The 21,001-nt window shown below is 42.5% G+C and overlaps 1 protein-coding gene across 4 annotated transcripts in view; it reads right to left on the bottom strand.

The window, feature by feature from the left end:
• The window catches only part of CHCHD6 (coiled-coil-helix-coiled-coil-helix domain containing 6), a 212,064-nt gene that overhangs the window by 133,256 nt on the left and 57,807 nt on the right, over positions 1 to 21,001 (bottom strand). The gene's annotated exons all lie outside the window — the stretch shown is intronic.

The raw sequence follows: 21,001 nt of genomic DNA, 5'->3' as shown, positions 1-21,001 counted from the left end.
CTCCAACTACAGTACTTGCAATTCCAGGACACCCTGGGCTTATAAGCCTCCTCAGAAAGAAGTGATCGTCTACTAGGAAGGAGAGTCCGTAGCCTCTTTTGACTACCCTGCTCCACTAACTTCTGCAGGGAGAAAAACACTTCTGGATAATCCATCTAAGGGTACAATCCTATGCACACTTACTTGGAATAAAGTCCCTTTGAACCCAATGGTGCTTGCTTCTGAGCAGACATGTATTACACTACTGTATAAGTATGTATTACTGATATATTGTATAAGTATGTATTGCCGAAGGATTGATGCTTTTGAATTATGGTGCTGGAGGAGACTCTTGAGAGTCCCATGGACTGCAAGAAGATCAGACCTATCCATTCTGAAGGAAATCAGCCCTGAGTGCTCACTGAAAGGACAGATCCTGAAGCTGAGGCTCCAATACTTTGGCCACCTCATGAGAAGAGAAGACTCCTTGGAAAAGACCCTGATGCTGGGAAAGATTGAGGGAACAAGGAGAAGGGGACGACAGAGGACGAGATGGTTGGACAGTGTTCTCAAAGCTACCAACATGAGTTTGACCAAACTGCAGGAGGCAGTGGAAGACAGGAGTGCCTGGTGTGCTCTGGTCCATGGGGTCACAAAGAGTCGGACACGACTAAACGACTAAACAACAACAAAAGTATGTATAGCTGCAAATTGAAGCAATCAGTCCTTGCTCTGTCCTTGTAAGCAGCTGCTTTCCTACTTCTCTACCACAGCCTTTTGCTGAAAATGAGACATGTCTGCCCATTCATTCTCTGCAAAAAACCTTCTCCCTAAAAGGCCAGTTCACACTAGCAAACTCTCCCACAAGACTGTGCAATTACACCAGTGCACAGTGTAAGGTTGGTTTAAACCAAGCACACTGTTTCCAGCAAACGTGATCATGGAAATGGCAGCCAGCTCCCCACAGTTCACAGCAGCCTTTCTCCACACAGCCAGTCAAGGAGGAGTATGTGTGTGTGTGTGAAGTAGCTTCAAGGTGAAGACCCAATTGTTTCACTAGTATGATTCCTTCTGGAGCTGTGCTGGAGGTTTTTTTTTTTTTTTTTTACTTAATAGGGTGATCCTTGTTCTAGCTAGACGTACATTATACAGCCAGACTGATGCCACGCTGTTTTCCTCTCTCCCTTTTCTTAGCAAGCAGATTATTTAAGGACTTCACAGTGAAGCCACACAGACTGCAGGGAGTTCAGTCTGCTCACAAAAATAAACTGCAACCAACACACACACACACACACACACACACACACACACACACACACACACTTTATTATTATTATTATTTGACTTAAGCAATAACCCAGCAGCAGCAGAGTAAGTACAAGACAATAAACATCTCTCATACCCATAAACTTCCTGGCTTCAGACTGAGGTGTTTATGAGAAAGCCAGCGCACTCATTTGTTGTCAAGGGCCGCTGAGTCTCCCATACTTCTTGGGGCTACACTGGCTTGGCAGCCTATTCTTTAAGTGGTAACTTCTTCTGAGGTCTGGCCTTTATTATCGTGATTATTTATCTGAAAGGGGTCCGGAGAGGTGGCACGAATGTTCTTGTTGGCCACAGTTCAGAGCTGAAGCTGACAGAGAGACAGAAAACGGCTCCCCATTTATATGAGCTGCTGTCATTTTAAACAGCACAGATAAGTTACCCAAGGAGGTGGAAGGATTATGTGAAATTGGCTGCACATTGCCCGCCTAACCTTCTGCCCCACTCTTGCCACTGCCCTGGATGGAATTAAATGTCTACAGGTCAGGCAGGTGAGCCAATTTCCTCCCTCCTCTAGGAGAACAAGGATAAGACTGTCATTAGCCCCCAACAGCACACCACACATGCAGCATGTTCGCTGGCAATCAATAACTTGATCATGAGAACAGTGTGGTTCAAGCAGTGCTTTCTCTCTCTACCTGTATTTGCAGTAGACTGCAAATACAGGTAGAGAAAGAAAGCATTGTTTGAACCAGACATACACTATATATATCTTAAAGGCACTACAGTGGTACCTCTACTTACGAATTTAATGCGTTCCGAATGCACATTTGTAAGTAAAAAAAAAAATGTAAGTCGAATCCCATAGGAATGCATTGGGAGAAAAAATTCGTAAGTAGAAGCAACCCTATCTAAAAATTCGTAAGTAGAAAAAATCCTATCTAAACCGCAACCAAGATGGCGGATGGAGCTCCATTCGTAAGTAGAAACATTCGTAAGTAGAGGTACCACTGTATATTTATTCACAGCCACTGTGTGTGTGTGTGTGTACATAGTCAGATGTCAGCATGACAGGCGATAAAATCAGAAAGTACTATGGATGGCAAATCTACAAAGGATATACTTACTCTCTCTCCAGTGCATCATCGATCTCAGGATAGGATGACTATAGGCAACACTTTACCAAATGGTAATCTACGGTACTGCAGTGTTCATATATGGGCCTTTTGGCAAGCTGGATCTACAAAACAATGAGGAAAATTCTACCAGACTTTCCTGCAGCTGTTCAGAAATCCAGGGGAGTGGTAATACTCTCCACAACATTGGAGATGGCTTACTGTGTAGTAGCACTTGGCTGGCATCTGTCTGTCTGAGGGACAATGGAGAGTACGCCTTTGGGGGTGAAGTCAAACCATTGGAGAACAGTAAGTTACTACTTGGGAAGTGGTAACTATATTCACCCTTAAAGGTAAAGGGACCCCTGACCAACAGGGACCCCTGACCAACAAAGCAGGAGCTGGGACCGAGCAATGGGAGCTCACCCCGTCGCGGGGATTCGAACCGCCGACCTTCTGATTGGCAAGCCCTAGGCTCTGTGGTTTAACCCACAGCGCCACCCTTAGCCTGCCACATACAGCTGTTATTCTGCTTGAACTACACCACCCATTCTTCCATCCACACAAATTTGTTTTGTGTAAATACTGATTCTTCAAATCACAGTGCTCATAGCTGGCTCAGAAAATGGGACATTTGAACTCTTTTTTAAAAAAAAAAGGAAGAAGAAGAAGAAGAAGAAGAAGAAGAAGAAGAAGAAGAAGAAGAAGAAGAAGAAGAAGAAGAAGAAGAAGAAGAATGGGGTCTCTCTAGATTACTCATAAAACGAAACAGTTCTTGATTTTTCACTTGTTATAGTTATTACATAAAGCCTCATTTTCTAAAGCTATAGGTTCACACCTTCCACAGAGAATAAAATTAGAGGGCAATAAAAATGGAAGAACCTTATTAAAGAGATTAGGTGTAAAAGAACACAATATATTGTTGGAAAAAGCCAAAGGATACTGATTAAAGGACAATATAAGGAGGCAAACATTACAGAGGGGTTTCATTACCATTATCATTCAAAAGGCACAATGTCTAAGCTGCATTAACTAATATTGACTGATAACACATTCAATGTTGGTTTTCAAGCTTAAGTTGCTTGGCTAAGAGTAAAACACCATTTTCTTTTTTTTTATTCTCTGCCCAAACAAGCATGGCTTTCAACTCTGCCAGTACTTGAGCCATATAATAACTCTTGGCCAAACAGTGCTGTATCACCGTGCTGAAGCAAATAGTACAAAATCAACTTTTCAACAAGCATTGTAGGGAGACATTACAGCAAACCACACGAAGGGAGACTTATTCCTATATGGTCTGTGGAAGGCGGTGGGGACAGCAACCCAAGAACAGCTTGATTTGGGCTGCAAAAGGTCACTAATACCGTAATATTTATATATGTTGGGTGTGACTTTAAAAATGATTTTAAAGGGCTGTAAGTCAGTGGTAGAGCACATGTTTGGTATGCCAAACTGCTCAGGTTCAATCACCAGCATCTCCAAATAGGGCTAAGAAAGTCCCCTGTCTGACATCCTGGAAGGACACTGCCAGTCAATGTAGTCAATATTGAGCTAGATTGACCTGTGGTCCAACTCTATATAAGGTAGCTTCCTGTGTCTCTTTATAGTTAACAATCATTTCCCAAAGGATTGGAATAAATGCCTTATACTTCAACGTCCACTTGAAGCAAACTCTTAACACCTGTGGGATGCGGTCAGAAATGTGTGCACATGGCAGCTTCCTAGTCCTGAGCCTGAGGGTTATGCAGAGGTAAAATCAAGTTTGCCACTAAGTGTGTATTAAATGGAGCTGCAGCCAATCACACATTCCTCTCAAGCATACCTGTATAATATATGAGTTTTGCAAGCACCTTTATCAAAGTTACTCTTCCCACTTTTTCAGAGGTACGCTGAAAAGTATCTTTAGTTTACCAACCAAAAAAAGGAGATGTCACCATTGGTAGACAAAAGAAAAGAAGAGAGAGCAGCAGGAGGAGAACAGGAAGAAACAACAACTCTAGGTGTGTTTTGGAGTCACAAGTAACTTGTATTAGACAATTGCTGCTAGAGGGGTGTCCCAAAGGAAGAATTCCTGCCAAAACTGTGCTGGGTCTGGCATAAACCATCTTTCTAGCACCTAGGAATTTTTCTTCTTTATTTGTCTGATCTGTAGGCTCCCACGTTAAAAAAATATGATGCATGAAGTCACATGTGAAAAGGCAGAATAGATGTTTAACAAAATTCTATTAGTAAACTGGCATTTTTGCATTAAGTTGGCATTGTTATCCCAAGCAATAGTATCTCCATTCCTCCCAATATGGAAGCTGTTCAATAATCCCAATAATTTTTTTCTTAACTGTCCCAAGTTCAATTGCAATGTATCAGAGATGGGATGATCAAAGACTGCACAGAATCAGTCTGATCCAGTATAAGGATATGAGAGTGTTTTACACATAAAATGTTAGCATGCCTGCCTTCAGGTTTGACAGGAGTTGGTCATGCTGGCTGGGGCTGGTAGGAAGGGAGAACTTCATTTTCACAAATGAAATTTAAGCTAGTTTAGTCATGCAGGACTTTTGAAACCATCTACAACATTTTCCTCTTCACAGCACAAACCAGTGACCTGATCTATACAGTACTACACACTAATCCCTTTGGTAGAAGTGATGAAGTGCTCCTACCCCTGAGAAGCAGTACTGCCAGGGTGAGCAGGGGGTCATCGATTAGTGCTTCCCTCACCCCCATTTCATCTTGATGGCAGCAGCTGGCAGGGGACCTGAAATGTGCTATATGATTACCTTTATTCACACAGCCACTTCTGCTTCATCTTCCAGCCAGGCTTGTGTGCTGGAGAAACTTACCATAGAGGGGCTAATCCCACAGCCAAGGTAACATACAGACCACAGCTCCATGGGACACAGGGAGGTGCTCTCTCCCACACAGAGAAAGGGTCAGCAGAAGACAACACACTGAAGACTGGCATAGTACAAATTTAGAAGAATGGAGGGGAAGTTCATAGTAACCTCCGAGTAGCTCCCAAAACTTCTAAGTGAAAGCATCGGAAGCATCTGTGTCACACCAGACTACCTGTGGGTCAGACCTCATTTCAGATAAGGGAAGATAGGGGTCTTTTCTTTTCTTTTCTTCATGGAAAAATTTACATACCCCTAGGTGTTTCTATAGTGATGTGTATTAGAGAACTTCAAAGCTGCAACTAGGTCCTTATTTTCTAGGTCTCTTTCCTTTTCCCCTTCACTGTCAAACACTTTTTCTGTAATGGGAGACTGAAGCCAGCATCAGTATTAAATGTAACAGGAGGCAGAGATGCAGCCACTTCAGCTGACAAGAGGAAGAAGCAGGGAGAGAAGGAGCCGACAGCAATAGGATCAATTTTGGAGAATGGCTCCGGTGAAAATTGCCCATTCCAATGTATCCCCAATGTATACATTTTTATAAACACTGTAGATGAAAAGCTGCAGTAAAGATCTGTTCTCCTTTGTGATTCAAGGGCAACAACACTCCTAATACTTCTGGAGTGCCTGCAAATAGGCTTGCTTTGCCCAAAGCCGATAGTGTTACCCTTGTGGTGAATGAAGACTGACGGAAATGCCTTACAAAATACCAGAATAAACCAGACCCTCATGGTTTTCTTTAAACATTTAACCCCCATTAAAGGGGTCTCCCCCTTCCCCTTCCTCCAACTCTTGAAAACAAAAGCCTGTCAACAAGAGAAATACTAAAGGCCTTAAAATCGTGTGTGTGTGTGTGTGTGTGTGTGAGAGAGAGAGAGAGAGAGAGAGAGAGAGAGAGAGAGAGAGAGAGAGAGAGAGAGAGAGAGAGAGAGAGACCAGGCAATGCAGAATATTGCCTAAGGCCTTCAGATGCCAACAGCTGCTAGTCGGAAAAATTCAGGCAAGTCACCCTCATTCCAGAATCTTATACTTTTCCAGTATATACTGTTCCTATTACAGTCAGTTCTACAGACCCATGGGGTTTCCTTCCACCTTAAAAGCAAAGGCCCTCTGAAAATATATATTCCCACCCCACCCAGCCACATGCCCCAGGTTGTAGCTATGAATTGAGCATGGAAGCCCAAGTTCATATACACAGTCCTCTCCCGGCGTTCCAAACTGCATGGCCAAACCAGGATTTCCCTGACCATGAGAGATAAATCACTTGCTCGGTTAGGAAAAATCTCCATAGGATTTCTCCATTCAATTATTAAATATCTCCCTACAATAAGTGAAAGAGAAAAGTGAACAAATGAGCATGAGGCCTATTCTTTGTTGTTGTTGTTGTTGTTGTTGTTGTTGTTGTTGTTGTTGTTTGTTTGTTTGTTTGTTTGTTTGTTTGTTTGTTCTTCCTGGGGATGAGATCTTTCAAACAGGGCTCACCTTTGTTATTGTTAATTTTAATCATTACTATTAGCAGTCATGGGCAAAGTTGGTGAAAACTTCCAACTAGTTGAAGTTAAAAGTTAGCAGTCCTTTAACTTAGCTCAGGTTAATTTTAAAGTTAAATATATCCCGTCTCAACTAGTTTAAAACTCAATATAAAAAGAGAGTAGCTAGATAAAAGTTGATTTGTGAAAACAGCATAAAACACAGTGAGTTGCCTAGTAGGATCATTTTTCATTTCCAAATGGAGGGAGGAGGTTTCTTTGCCGTACGGCCACAGAGGCACAATAATCTACTTGAACTTGCCTGTTGTTATAAGAATTTTTTACACTGGTTCACCTGAAAATGTTATACTTGCACAAAGAAAGTTAGCATGTCAGAGAGATGGGTTTTGCTCCTATTTCTCCCTGGTGTGTGGGTACAAGCCACTACTTGCTGTCTGAAAAAGCACAGTGGTTAGAACTACACCACATGATAGAACTCTCCTACATGGAAGCACAAATTACTCTTACCATTCTTAAAACATTGAGTATGGTACAGCATAATAATTAGTAAAATAGAAAGCTGCTTTATACCATCCAACTCAGTGTTGCATACACTAACTGGCAGTAGCTCTCCGGGATTCAGGCAAGGGTCTTTCCCAGCCCTAGATGGAGATGCTGGGGACTAAACCTGGGACCTTCTCCATGCACTCTATTGCAGAGCTAAGGCCCCTCCTCTAGTTATTTTATTAATGGTGCAAACACTATTTAAATGGTGTATTATGACTGTACTGGCACAACAGGAAGAATGAATATCTCTCCCTTTCTCTCTCTCTGACACCCCTTCCTTCCAATGCAACATTATATAATTGCTGTTTTCCTGTTCTGATACTTCAGGTACTAGCAATTCCCAAGCCCAAGACTCTAGAGAAGGAAGCCCGGTGGTATAATCCACTACAACAAATCCTACGTTTCTGCCAAACCAGCTATCATAAGATTAGAAATCTAATTTCTCTTCATTTATGAGGCTTCTCACAAGCACTCTTGGGGTCTGAAGAGAACGCACTCAGCTTTGGGGCTACAGTTTAATAAAGGGCAATATGGTTTTATTATCTGCAGTGCCAGGGTAAGGAAATCCTATGAAATCTTCAGAGATCATGGCTCTGCATTACTTCTTGTGCTCTGGAGTTGTAGTTATCTCCTCTCCTGCTGCAAGGTCACACTGCAGACTGAAACCTGCCCTTTAAACAATCACCACCACCACACACACAAATCAGAGCTCTACTGCCTATTGCCTCAAGGATTCCTATTGTTTTACTCCTGGTTTTCTGCATGCCTTTAACTGCATGGATATAGTTACAACCATTTTTGTCTAGAAGTCAGAATTCTGAAATTCAGTTATTGGCACTTCTAGTCTGCCTATCCTTTCCAGCTGGCCTTCAGAGTGTCTACTTTCTCCCTCCATGACCTCCACATCATTTTCTGCTGCTCACTGTGGCTTTTGACACCTCAGCCCTGACCTCTAAGCTCTGTTACAATACTGCATACACACCTGTACTACGCTTGGATCAGGGTCCCCAAACTAAGGCCTGGGGGCCGGATGCGGCCCAATCGCCTTCTAAATCCGGCCCGCAGACGGTCCGGGAATCAGCATGTTTTACATGAGTAGAATGTGTTCTTTTATTTAAAATGCATCTCTGGGTTATTTGTGGGGCACAGGAATTCGTTCATTTCTTTTTTAAAAAACATAGTCCGGCCCCCCACAAGGTCTGAGGGACAGTGGACCGGCCCCCTGCTGAAAAAGTTTGCTGACCCCGGGTAGATGTTCCTGAGAAGCCTGATTCAGTTGCAACTCTGCAAGTGCCCTGAAACTATGTGCTTAGCTGCGCTTTGAGCAAAAGTAATAATTTAATAATAATTTATTATTTATACCCCGCCCATCTGGCCGGGTTCCCCCAGATTCCCCCGGATTCAATTACAATCTAACAGAAAGCAACACTGGTTTAAGCAGAATACTCTATGGTAGAAGCAGTTATGGTATGGGACAGAATATAAGTGCCAACCTAATTAGTCCCCAGAACCTTTGCAGTGTCCTGTGAAAGAATACACTCCTATTAACCCTCAAGGACTTCCACTGGCAAACATCCTCCACCAGTAATTGGATTAAGTCTACATTTGCATTTCCTTGGAAACCTCCTCACAATGGACAACTGAGTTTTGATTAGGCAGAGACCCCTTGTGACCTCCCTGCCACTCTGTGATGGGAATTCTATTAATGTCTGGTAACAATTCAGTATCTGAATTACCGTGTTTCTCCAAAAATAAGACACCATCTTATATTTATTTTTCCTCAAAAAAACACAGTGGCTTATTTTCAGGGGATGTCTTATTTTATTTTTTATTAAGTATGGTACAGTTTAACCTACAAGGTTAAACTGCCTATCACTATGGCTTATTTTTGGGGTATGGCTTATTTTCGGGGTATGGCCTATTTTCGGGGTATGGCTTATTTTCGGAGAAACACGGTACTTAGAGTTCAGTGACCCTTTTCATCTAGTCCCATAATACTTGTACAGCATACCACCCTTCAGGAAGTACCTTTCCTGTAAGTGGACACTGTGTTAATACCCAAACTGTTGAGCATTTTTGAATACTCTAGAAGGCTGTGCCATACCTCTCTTTACTTCAAGCCTACTCTAACTCGATGGATGCCTGCAGCAGCAAGCCTTCTCTCAGCAGTGTTTGTTATTCTCTTCAGGATTTGTCAGGAACCTTGCAGAAAGCCTGTGTTAACTGTGCTTTGGCTCAAAAGCTACCTTATCATTCACACTGTCCTGCCCTGATCCTGTCAAGTACCTTTTGAGTAAGCAGAGGTAGATAGCTGTCTCTGCAAACTGTAAGGGATCCACCACTCACTCACTGAAAAGCTGCCAGGAACTCCAAAACTCACTAATGATCGCACCATCACAGGTCACTCAGGAAAGTGCTTCTCTTACTCTAACTTCCTTGGACAGGTAATTATTAGCATCTTGCTTCACCTTCCTACTTTTAGTTTCCTATTTCTCTAATCTCACTTTCTTTCAACCCTCCCATTATTCAAACCTCAGATAATTTGCATTACTGCTTTTCCCCCTAATGGGTTTAGGCTGGTGTGACAACCCTGTTGGTTCCCTGGTGCCTGCACCCCACTCCATCTAAAGCCACTTCTGAGTTTCAGTAGCCTGTGTAAATTGTGGCTACTAACCATTTTCTTATTTTATATTTCTGTACTGTGACTTCAAGCAGCAAAGCCATTTTACTCAGTGTACACACCATGTTGTGTAAACAAACACTATACAGTGGTACCTCGGCTTAAGAACTTAATTCGTTCTGGAGGTCCGTTCTTAACCTAAAACTGTTCTTAACCTGAGGTACCACTTTAGCTAATGGGGCCTCCCGCCGCCGCATGATTTCTGTTCTCATCCTGAAGCAAAGCTCTTAACCCGAGGTACTATTTCTCAGTTAGCGGAGCCTGTAACCTGAAGCGTCTGTAACCCGAGGTACCACTGTATATTCATTTACATTAACTTGTTGGTTCTTGCTAATTCTCCCAAGGAAGCAAGACAGTACTGGCAGCTCTATTTGGTCCTCTTTTCCTGTTTCTGATGTACATTATCTTCCCTGAATGCTCACACAACTTTTGAGCCCCTTAATACTTCATTAAATAAATAACAATAATAATAATAACAATTATAATAATATCACTCAAAATGCATCAGTGAAGGGGCTGCTCATTTTCTACCCTCTTAAGACCAAGTGTTTCTGGTTCTGTTACTGTGCACTTGTTCAAATAAACAAAGAATGCAAGAAGAGACAGACAGAAAACTGGCCACTGGGGTCCTACACAATCCGCTCTACCCACAGGTAACATTATTTCCAGCCACACACATTTCTGTAATATAATAAATATGCCACTCTTCAAATACTAACAGCCTGAAGACTACACATTGCATTTCTTTTCACTGCAGAGCTTCAAAAATACTCAGCCGCACCGTGAACACTTCAGGGAAGGTCTGTGACTTTACTGCTAATGCCATTTACTTCTTGTATGGTCTAGCTGAGCCCAAACATGCAATTTGGCAACCTTTATTTCTACATTTGCTCCCCAGTCCTGACTTTTAGCATTTCAAAATAGTCCTTAGTGTTTCCTACCAACACAGTGTGGCTCTTACAGGGACTGTTCACTAGGGACTTGGATTCCTGCACCTGGGGTCTTGCTTCCAACTGTGCCTTTTCAGACAGCCAGTGCCTTAGTTCTTGGCTGAGTGCATTATCAACTCCCCGCTAACCTCTGATCATAAGGAAATGCTGCAAGGAAACATCTTTTAATGAAGCTAAATGTATCCTAATGAAGTCACAATGAGTGTAGATTCAGCAAGGAGCGGATTGCAGGCAGCTGTAGAGCCACAATCTTATTTTTACAATGTGTTCTCCAGGGCATGCTTGTATCAAGTGAAACTTGCAAATCTGTGTCACTGCCAGCAAAATTTTGATTTCCATTTGATAGCACAATTTGCAAACAGCAGTTTTCCATGTTATGCGAGTGCTTAACATTTTTAACAGCTACAAGAATTCGATGCCAATTTATGTTTGCTGGGAGATGTACAATTTCTCCTGTACACAGTAGCACAGATTAGGGTCTTAGGAAAGTGGTTTGGGATGACTGCAAAGCAGAACTGTTCCAAGATCACCATCAACTATAGCAACACATAATTAAACAGCAGCAGCAGCAGCAGCAAAAACAAACAAAAAAACTCATCCCATCCAAATCTTAGCTTGGTTAAGAAGAAATGTTACTACAGTTGTTGTTATTGTTTAGTCGTGTCCGACTCTTCGTGACCCCATGGACCAGAGCACGCCAGGCACTCCTGTCTTCCACTGCCTCCCGGAGTTTGGTCAAACTCATGTTCGTAGCTTCGAGAACACTGTCCAACCATCTTGTCCTCTGTCGTCCCCTTCTCCTAGGGCCCTCAATCTTTCCCAACATCAGGGTCTTTTCCAAGGATTCTTCTCTTCTCATGAGGTGGCCAAAGTATTGGAGCCTCAGCTTCACGATCTGTCCTTCCAGTGAGCACTCAGGGCTGATTTCCTTCAGAATGGATAGGTTACTACAGTAGTTACCGTATATTCTGGCATATAAGACGGCTTTTGAACCCAGGAAAATCTTTTCAAAGTTGGGGGGGGGCGCCTTATACGCCGGGTACAAGAATCTGCAGTCACCGCATACGGTGGGGGGAGCTCAAAAACAGCCGCATCCCCACTGTATGCAGTGACCATATGAACGCAAAGAAGCGCGCTCGGGAGGGGGCTGCTCCCCGCCAGGGAGAATGGCTCCCTCATGGCTTTGCGACCTGGATCAGCGCAGAGATACAGTTTTGTGCATTTCATTGGTGTCAAGCTGCTGCCTCTTCTCTTTTTGTCAGCGCAAAGCAAAGGGATCTCTCCGTCTCTCTCTCTCTCTCTCTCTCTCTCTCTCTCTCTCCGCTCTCTCTTTCACTGCTCTGCTCAGCGTCTTTCGCTGGCTATGTGAGCCTCCGATGTCTCTGCCTCTCTATCTCTATCCTCTCTATGGTTTCTTTCCCCCTTTTGCTTGATGTCTCTGCCTCTCTATCTCTGTCCTCTCTATGGTTTCTTTCCCCCTTTTGCTCGATGTCTCTGCTTCTCTATCTCTCCTCTCTCTGGCTTCTTTTCCCCTCTCAATAACTAAGCAAAGAAACAAACAAACAAACCACCATTTCCCCGGCTGCAGACTTGAGTGCTGGAGAAGACAGCCTCCCCTCCCCTCCCCGCCAAAAAAGGTCTGGAGTACATCCCAAATTCTATATTTTAACTTGAAAAGTAAGGGGTCGCCTTATACGCCCAGTCGCCTTATACGCCGGCATATACGGTAGCTTCGAATCACTCAGTGGGTTAACTCCACAAGTCCATGGAAAAACACCGAAAAGTAAAAAATATATACAGATCCTTAACATGGGTCAATGATAAACAAACCTGGGATGAAAAAAAAATATTTGAAAACATAAATAGGATATTTCTTTTAAAATTTGATAGAGGAGGGCCTCTTGATTGCAGCTTTTATTTTTCAGTGAATAATATATCCGGATCTAAACATGGCATGAAAGCTCAAATTAAACCCCTACATTTATTATAGTGGGCACTATTTATAACATAGTTACATAGTTTCCTCTAATTACAGCTGGGGCTCATAGGTATAAACTCACTACACACAGACACAGTTCTCTTCCCATGAGCTGCTTTTGTTCCTTGCAACTCTCACACAGTCAATAACAGCCACTGTAGGAACGTGCCAATTGATGTATTGTTGAAAGACGTTTACCGAAGGGACAAATACAAGGATCCTGCCTACATACGTGTTCCTTTGGGTTCCTGTTTGCAAAAGGTACAAGAAAGCCCTTATGCCGTGATCAGCATAACCTGCTAACTCTGATAAGGCCGCGTTCTTGACCACAGGGGGGATTCTAAGTGTGTTCAGTTGAGCACACTTACCGTGTTTCCCCCTTTTTAAGGCGTAGTCATAAAATAAGCCATAGCAGCATTTCTAAGCATTTGAGAAATATAAACCGTACCCCGAAAATAAGCCATAGTGATAGGCGCTGTGCGGAAGAGAGCACTGAGCTCCCCGAGTCAGCAGCAGCAACGCCGGCCGCAGCAGTGTTTGCTGAGTCCTTTCTTGCTTTTGGGACTTGGTTACTGTGCTGGCTTGGGATGGTGTGTGTGCAATTGCTGTTGCTGCTTCGTGTTTTTCAGCTGGATTCTCTGGGTTCTAAGCACTTTCCCCCGTTTGTTTGCGAAGCAGCACTCGGCTGCAGCCCTTGCCTCTCCCCGCGGCTGCAGGAGGCTGCAGTTGATCGCTATCTCCTTTTCCATTTCTTTTGTCTTTGAGCACCCGGCCCCGCCCCCTCTCCCCTTCGTGGAATGAAGAACGGAGTTTTAGCAGCATTTCCTCATTATAAAAAAAAGGTCAGGAACTTTTACTTTAACCTCAAAAATGGGATATTTCCTCTCTCTAAAAACAACTCTGACCTGAACACCAATAAAACGGGAGTAGATCACCTCCAGTTTATAAATCCGCAAGTAGATCGCAGTCTCCTGGAAGTTGGGCTCTATACTTTGGCTGATTGCAAGCCTTTGCATCTTTAAAAAACAAAAACCATGCGCCTCTCAGTCTTAATTTTTCTTTAATTCATCCCCCTATACCCTCCTCCAGCCATTGCCTCCTTCCATTCCTTACCCCCCCTCCCTCTCTCCCCACTTCCCTCACTCCTGTGCGATCTCATTTAGTCATATACTTGCTTTTTCTGTTGTGTTGTCTATTTTATATTTAATATTATTACCCTTTATGATGTTATTTTTTCCCTTGCGATAATTATTTATTTTTTATCTTTAACTAACTTTCCTTTCCATATTTTTCCATATATAACTCAACACTTTCCCATTCCTTCTTAACTCTTTGGATAGAGTGCCCCCCCATTATTGTTGTTAATTTTACAATTCCTGGATTTTTTATGGAACCGAACAGCTCGGGTGCTTCAGAATGTGCCTTCTGTTGCTACAGGGCTATGGGGCTTCACTATTTGACCCCCCCCCCCAGGTTGGGATTTTTAAAGTAGTTCTGTGGGTCCCAGGGCGCAGAATCACCCCCGATCCTTTCCTTTGTCTAAACAGACCTCTTCCCCCCTGACTTTGGAAGGCTGTGCTTCAAGGGTGATACCAGGGGTTTTTTAAGACCTGCGCCTCTTAAGGATTGTTACGGTCCATAACTTCCATTGCTTTCTAAAGGGTTGGGGGTTTAAAGCACTGCCACCCCCACCCCACCCTGCAGGCGCTCGGAACTGGCAGCGCCAACAACGCGCCCAGCAGCGCGCAGAAGAGAGCACTGAGCGTCCTGAGCCAGTGGGTCCCAGTTGTACCAGCACTTTTTTAAAAAAAAGACACCCCCTGAAAATAAGCCACTGTGTGTTTTTTTGAGGGAAAAAAGTTATAAGACGGTGTCTTAAAAAGGGGGAAACACGGTAGAATTCCCCTTCAGACCTTTCCTCTCAATGTAAGAAGGTCTGAAGTGGATGTATCCCTACCTCCTCCACACTTTTTGCCCTACATGCATTCAGGGGAACAGCTGAAATATGGCAAGCATAATGCCTAAATCTGAATTAAGCCTAAACCAGGAAGTGTTGGTTCTGACCTTTAAAGCCCTAAATGGCCTCAGCCCTGTATACCTGAAGGAGTGTCTCCACCTCCATCATTCAGCCCGGACACTGAGTTGCAGCTCCGAGGGCAACCCTGTCAGATGGGCTGGGTACAAATAATAAAATTAAAATTATTATTATCCAGGCCGATGGTTTAAAAAGGCAGCAAAAGAAACAAAACATTTGATGGAATTTGGGAGTGAATTGAAGCAAGGTGGGGGGAAAAACCCTGAGGTGGCACAGGATGTGCAACAACATTAGCAAAGCAGTCTCTCTTATTTTTGGCTTCAACCATTTCATAAATTATACTCATCTACTAAATAAACAATTCAGAAGAAGGGCTCCTCTACGAAAGGTGCCCAACTTTTCCTGAAAAGAGTGAGGACAACAACAGAACCTGCAGAGAGTAGGCCTAGACATCAACAGATTCGGAGGAAGGAAGTTTTTAAAAAGCATGAGCTGAGATGATGTTATAAGCAAAATGACTTTAAAGGACTGAAGTATCACAAGAATTAAAATAAAGTTATCACATCTCAGAAAATGCACTAAGTTGTTCAGTGGTCAGTGTACAATACTTATTATTGGGGGCAAGAGAAAAGCTTCCTCATGACAATAGTACACTGGTCACAATAACTCCACAAACCTTGTTTCAGTCACCCTGAGTGTGACATTACATTTGTCTCAAAATGACAGCATCATGAGAAAATACATGAAAGACTAATTAGTTAGTTTAGCCTCAGGTCATTAGTGACTGAATTGTTGCCATATGATAACTGTTGTGTGGCCTGTTCAAAGTAAGTAGGAAGATTTATTTCCGTTTGTTATGAACAGGTGCCCACATCAAAACAACCATTACCACATCAGAAATCTTCGCTAAAAGCCCTGTGGAACTCGCACTCGCTGGAAAATTTGTTTCAACTCGACTTTCAACAAATGAAAGACCACTGTTCTGCTCTCAAAAGTGGAAGGCAGCCTGCCCTTGGTCACCGAGCCATACAGCCCATACAGTTTGGGTACATGCTGTATCATCTAAGCACAAACTGTTAAAAGTTTAGTTTAAGCAAGGCTTTTAAATACACGGACAACCTCAGTTTGCGAGCTTTTGTGGTATGTTTAGTTTGCCAAGAGATCGCATGACCTTTCTAATGGAAGAGAATGAAAAGACTCTACTAACCTAGCTTCTGGACAGGTAGCTCCTAGAACTATTAATCATTGCTCTTCTGCTGTATGCTTGCAAGTAGAATTGTAATTGTCTTTGCACACAAACAGGGATAGTGCCCTTTTTCTGTATGTTCATTCCACCAGTTGGTGTGACATTAGCTGTTTTGGCTGGAAAAGATCCAACTCACGTTAGCACACACATTCAAGATAAGCATCACACTGCACACCATTCCTCTGCTTAAGGCCTTACTACTCACTTATTATTCTGTTTAATTTTTAAGATCAATTTTTTATTTAGCACTAAGATGCTTTCCTGGCTGTAATATTTTTAAGATGCTAAAAATATTACTTAAATAAAACTTAAGTTAAAAGAATGCTGTGGTTCTAAAGTTCTAATTAAAGGGGGAAATAAAACTGTGCCTACTGCAACCATTATAGCAAATTTGGACGAAGCTACAATACATTCATCCACCCGATACGTTGCCTGCCTATGTCACACCCTTTTAAAAGGATTAAATAGTAGCACTAAGGGCATATATGCCTGCGACGACTGTGCGACCCATCTGGAAAAAGGCAAGACTTGCTGTGGGCTGAAAAAAGACAGAAGGCAGGGCAGGAAAACAATGTTCTGATAATAATGCCTAGTGGGTGCCTCACAAAGAGTGAATGAATGAACCATAGCAATTCCACACTTGGTTTGGTGTGGGAGCACCCTGAGGAAGGGCAAGAAATGCTGGATTTAAAACTCCCTTTAAAAAAAACAAAACCCTCAGTACTACCCTTATCTCTGAACAGTTTGTTCATCTGAATTTTACTAGGGTAGTGTGTATTCTCACCAAAAAGAGCAATTTGGAGGTTATTTATGGAGGTGTGCCTCATTTCTGTTCACACCTTCTTTATGTACATTTCCTACTTCCCTCACAATGATTAGTAAAGTGTTTCCCACTTTCAAGAGAGACAAAATACAAGAATGAGCAGACGTTCTTTCCTTTTTTTAAAGCTTTTTTTTTAGTTTCTGCTTACGAAAACAAACAAGCAGAAACAATATTCAAGACGACGAGTCAGGGTAATTTACATTATCATTGTGCAAGCTTGATGCAGAGAAGAGTAGGGTTACAGCAGCCATGACTGGCAGAGAGAGATGATCATAAGCAGACATGGAGATGGAGATGGAATGGGCCCTCTTTTGGCAATGTTCCCATGAGCAGACGTACACATTGACACATTTGCTTCTCTCCACTTAACCTTTTTCTGCATAAGAATAGTACAGGAGTCTTCTAAGAACAGTACACGGTGTTTCCTGCTTGGCAGGGGGTTGGACTGGATGGCCCTTGTGGTCTCTTCCAACTCTATGATTCTAAAGCGTTAAAAGTTTGTTAAATTGAAACAGCTATTGAAACGAGCGTGGTCAGAGACAGAGAATGAAGTTTTCAGGGCTAATACTGCTAACTCTATAGGTGCATTGTTGTTGTTTAGTCGTTTAGTCGTGTCCGACTCTTCCTGACCCCATGGACCATAGCACACCAGGCACTCCTGTCTTCCACTGCCTCCCGGAGTTTCTTCAAATTTATGTTGGTTGCTTCTATAACACTGTCCAAACATCTTGTCCTCTGTTGTCCCCTTCTCCTAGTGCCTTCAATCTTTCCCAACATCAGGGTCTTTTCCAGGGAGTCTTTTCTTCTCATGAGGTGGCCAAAGTATTGGAGCCTCAGCTTCAGGATCTGTCCTTCCAGTGAGCACTCAGGGCTGATTTCCTTCAGAATGGATAGGTTTGATCTTCTTGCAGTCCATGGGACTCTCAAGAGTCTCCTCCAGCACCACAATTCAAAAGCATCAATTCTCCGGTGATCAACCTTCTTTGTGGTCCAGCTCTCACTTTCATACATCACTACTGGGAAAACCATAGCTTTAACTATACGGACCTTTGTCGACAAGGTGATGTCTCTGCTTTTTGAGATGCTGTCTAGGTTTAACATCACTTTTCTCCCAAGAAGCAGGCGTGTTTTAATTTCGTGACTGCTGTCACCATCTGCCGTGATTATGGAGCCCAAGAAGGTAAAACCTGTCATTGCTTCCATTTCTTCCCCTTCTGTTTGCCAGGAGCTGATGGGACCAATGTCCATGATTTTAGTTTTTTTGATGTTGAGTTTCAGACCATATTTTGCGCTCTCCTCTTTCACCCTCATTAAGAGGTTATTTAATTCCTCCTCCCCATAGGAGCATACATACAGCTAAACTGGAATGCATGAAATCATAAATGCCTGCATGCTGCTAAACTGGGAACATGCACAAGAACATGGGAATCTGCCTTATACAGAGACAGACCACTGTCTATCTGACCCATCATTGCTAACACAGACTAGCAGCAGCTTTCCAGGGCTCCGTGCCCTATCTAGAGATGCCAGGGGTTGATCCTGGAATGTTCTGGGTGCAAAGTATGTCACTGAGCCACAGTCCTTCCCTGTACTGGGTAGTGGTCCTTTCATAGGTGGGGGTGCGAAGTCTGCTTCAGAACAACAAAGATAATAAATATAAGGAGGTGAAGGCTGGGACGGGACCTATGTGGTTGTACACAATAAATGTGGAGCATGAAAGACTGCTTTTGAAGACTAACATTCACAGTTTGCTAATTAATAAAGAGCCATATTTTCCTACACAGCTCCTCCGAGACTCTCATGAGAGAATGCCTGACATATCAAAACTACCTTAAAATTAAAAGGCTTTGAAGGCTCACTCACCTTCTTCACTCTCTAAATATAAACATGATCAAAAGCAGACCCACTTACAGAATTAACACTCTTTATTTTCCATTTTCTGCTAGTGCTGGAACATCCTTCCCACATAAACAACTTAACTCTTTGCCTCGAGATATTAAAGCTTTGCCTTATCATTACCAACCACCTCATGTTGCCCTGATCTGTGGCTGTATCGGCCTTCTGCCCCAATACGTTCTTTTGAATCAATCTCCCCAGGCAACTTCTGGCACAGCTCTAAGCTTTCTCCCTTCCCATCTCGCTCTTCTTTCCCTCACTAATTTTGTGTGTTCAGAACTGTGAAGCACAAAATTAAGACATTTCAAATTAAGAGGTGGGGGTGGCAGAAGGAGAAAGGAAAAAGAAAGTGAGGGAACCTTATTAAATCAACATTAGCACCAACAGAAAGCCTTCAAAAGTGAAACTTAAATTGCAAAATATTACTTGCTTCCGCAATGCCCTTTTCATGCTGGCACAAAGGAAAGGAAACAAACCCAAGCAATGATTATTAGCAAGAGCCTTTCCCGTTGCAGCAAAGCTTGTCTTTAGGAATTGCTAGGTCTGCTCCAAACTGGTTTGTTGTCATTTTAGCAAGCCTCTTTCTTCAGTGTAATGGAACTTTTATTTCTGAAGGGCTAACTAAAGGTAGCTTAAAGGTTTGCACGCGCTTTCTCTCTCTGTGTGTGTGTGTTCTAGATATAGTTCTTGTGACTGTTAACAACAACAACCATGAGGATGCTATGATAACTGCTCAGAATTCTATCACCATTCTTTGCCTTTATATGATGCTACAGAAAATATCAATGGATATCTATTGTATCTGTCATTATATGCCTATGTGAATGGATGGAATTAAGATATATTCTAATTTCTAACCTTTGAAGTGATTTTGCAGATCTGACTCATTAAAGGAAGAGTAGTATATAACTTAAATACTTAAAATTAATTACCCATACCCCTTTGTCTGGGAACCAACAAATACATTTGATGATATCACCCAGGAATCCTTGCACATGCACAAACACAAATTGCAGCAAACCACCAAGATAAAAAGATCCCTGAACTTTGAAGCATGAGGATCCAAATGTCTTGACATTTTGCCACCCATCTGCCAGAGGAAAGCAGACATATCAGGGTCTAGGGAATGAGATCCCACAAACGTGCTGAATTACAGGATCTGGATACAACAAAGCATCAGGCATTTCCCTATTTTGCTATTAAAATGGATGCTTCCTTGGCACATGTACTTTGGTGTATGAAGGAATGGCATTATTACTGCCAAATCTACTCACCTCAGAATGCTGAAGTCTGGTAGGGTCCTGACTGCATTAAAATCTTGATCAAAGGTCAAAATCTGCTATCAAATTAAAGGCCACTTCTGCACCTGCCCAGCAAACAAACAGGCAATCTTGCCTCTATCCTAGGGTTTGAGCTCAGGTCATCTTAAAATGCCTGCCGTAAGCTTGATTTACACACTGCACAGTCATGTAAAAATCATTTTGACTGATCCAGAGCATACAAATTGCCAACAGTAGCATGAACATCCAGTGATGCCTTTTAAATGCATTAAACTGGTTTAATTAAATACAGACTGGTGAGTCTATAGAATGTGTGTGTGTGTGAATGGTGGGTGGGTGAGAGACAGAGTGAATAAGCCACATTCTCTGTGTGGAAAAAAATCTGGTGAATTTTCACAGGTTTCCACTTGTGTTGAGCTTATTTGCCAAGCTCCTGCATTCAGACAACTCAATATTCATGATAAACAGGCACTAAGCTTAAGTAAACAGCCTTACCTAGAAATGGCCAGTGTGCTGCTGAATGTCTGACATAGTACTAAATGCAAGGGTTTGGAGTAGGAACAATTTGTCATTGAGCTAATAAGGCTGAAATGTCAGGCAGACAAAAGAACTGGACTGTTCACCTAATAAAGAACTACATTTTCAGTCTTAATGCAGTCCTCAGACCTCTTTTAAACCAAGTCAGAAGGTCTGAAACCATAATTAATTTAGAAGTCATAAAATGGACTACGTATCAGTGTTCCTTGAGAACATCAATCTAAACTAAAAACTAAGCTTGCCTTCTTCTCTCATTCAGCAAACACTGCCTTCATTTAGATCCAAAAGTTCC

The sequence above is a fragment of the Zootoca vivipara genome, chromosome 2 (genome assembly GCF_965207765.1).
Source record: "Zootoca vivipara chromosome 2, rZooViv2.hap1.1, whole genome shotgun sequence".
NCBI lineage: Eukaryota > Metazoa > Chordata > Lepidosauria > Squamata > Lacertidae > Zootoca > Zootoca vivipara.
Note: the sequence above shows the minus strand (reverse complement) of the source record. Positions and strands in the feature narration are given on the sequence as shown.